Below are 2,108 nucleotides of genomic sequence, written 5' to 3' on the forward strand. Positions count from 1 at the left end.
GCAAACCGGACAACACTTCTCTAATCCTCTCAAATTTTCTCAAGAAAGCAGGAAAGTACTTCAGGAGGTGAAGCCCCCCTTTTATACTTTCCAAAAATGGAAAGGTCGGCTTAAAACCGCCTTCCTATTCCCTTTTTACACCTCATGCATGAACATGCATGCACATACATAAATTATGCATATAATAATCATATATATATCAAAAATATATATGTATATATATATATATTCAATTAATTCACAATTTCTCATACCTGCATGTATCAATTATCATGCTATCACGTAATTATTAAAGCAGATAATCACGTATTAAATACCTTGGGTAATAACCAGGATCTGGTTATCACATTATCCACCCCTCAAGAGAATTCCGTCCCGGAATTCCTTTAATCAAAAAGCCATGGGTATTCTGATCTCATCTTTGATTCCAACTCCCGTGTCGCCTCTGGTCCTTTGTGAAATTTCCACTGTACTTTAACCACACTTATCTCTTTGTTTCTCAATACCCTGATCTTTCTGTCAATTATGACTTCTGGTGTTTCCACAAAATTTAATTTGCTATCTAATTGAATTTCTGGTAAAGGTACAGCTAGATTTGGATCTGCCAAACATTTCCGCAAATTCGACACATGAAAAGTGTTGTGAATTTGATTCAAGTTTTCTGGTAGCTCTAACTGATATGCTACTGGCCCAATTCGCTTACATATTCTGAATGGCCCAACATACCTTGGACTGAGCTTTCCTTTCTTCCCGAATCTGATAACACCTTTCCATGGCGAAACTTTTAACATAACAAAATCGCCTACATCAAATTCAATGGATTTTCGACGATTGTCTGCATAACTTTTCTGGCAATCTTGTGCTGTTTTGATTCTTTTGCGGATTTGTTCAATCTTTTCGAAAGTTTCTTGAAGAATTTCAGGACCCGTTAGCTGTTTTTCACCCACTTCATTCCAGCACAACGGCGTTCGACACTTACGTCCGTACAATACTTCATATGGTGCCGCTTCAATACTGGAATGATAACTATTGTTATATGCAAACTCTATTAATGGTAAATGGTCTTCCCATGATCCTCCAAAGTCAATAATACAACTTCTCAACATATCTTCCAGAGTTTGAATAGTCCTTTCACTTTGTCCATCAGTCTGTGGATGATAAGCTGTACTTAATTGAATTTCGGACCCCAGAGCTTTCTGTAATCCTCCCCAGAATTTTGAAGTAAACCGRCTRTCTCTATCAGAGATAATAGACAAGGGAACACCGTGTCTAGTAACAATCTCTTTAATGTAAATCTGCGCTAGCTTTTCTAACGAGTATTTTTCTCTTATCGGTAGAAAATGTGCATATTTAGATAAACGATCCACTATTACCTAAATCGCATCATATCCTTTTGGTGTTCATGGTAATTTCATAACGAAATCCATGGTAATGTGATCCCAYTTCCATACAGGTATTTCCAAAGATTGAAGGCTTCCATAAGGTCTCTGGTGTTCAATCTTGACCTGTAAACATGTTAGACACTGTTCCACATATCGTGYTATATCTCTTTTCAATCCTGGCCACCAATAAAAAGGTTTTAAGTCTCGATACATCTTATTAGTACCTGGATGGATAGAGTATCGAGACTTATGACTTTCGTTCAATCTTCTACTTCAGATATCTTCAAAATGTGGTATCCAAATTCGCCCTTGAAAGCACATCAGTCCTTCATCATTCTGTTCCAATGTGGAGATCATCTTACCCAACTTTTCTGTCTTTACGAATTCTTCTTTCACAGCTTCTTGTTGACACTTCTGAATTTCTTTACGAATATCAGGAATCAMATTCATTCTCATTGTCACAGTCTTAATGGTTCCACTTCTTTCTTTCCTGCTCAAAGCATCAGCCACCACATTAGCCTTTCCTGGATGGTAAAGAATTTCACAATCATAATCATTGACCAATTTGATCCATCGGCGTTGTCGCATATTTAAATCTTTCTGGTTGAACAAATGTTGTAAACTTTTATGGTCAGTATAAATCTGACATTTTGTTCCCAGAAGATAGTGTCTTCAGATCTTCAATGCAAAAACCACTGCAGCTAACTCCATGTCATGAGTTGGATA

Source organism: Cynara cardunculus (genome assembly GCF_001531365.2).
Source record: "Cynara cardunculus var. scolymus isolate 2C chromosome LG 10, CcrdV1, whole genome shotgun sequence".
In the NCBI taxonomy this organism is placed as follows: domain Eukaryota; kingdom Viridiplantae; phylum Streptophyta; class Magnoliopsida; order Asterales; family Asteraceae; genus Cynara; species Cynara cardunculus.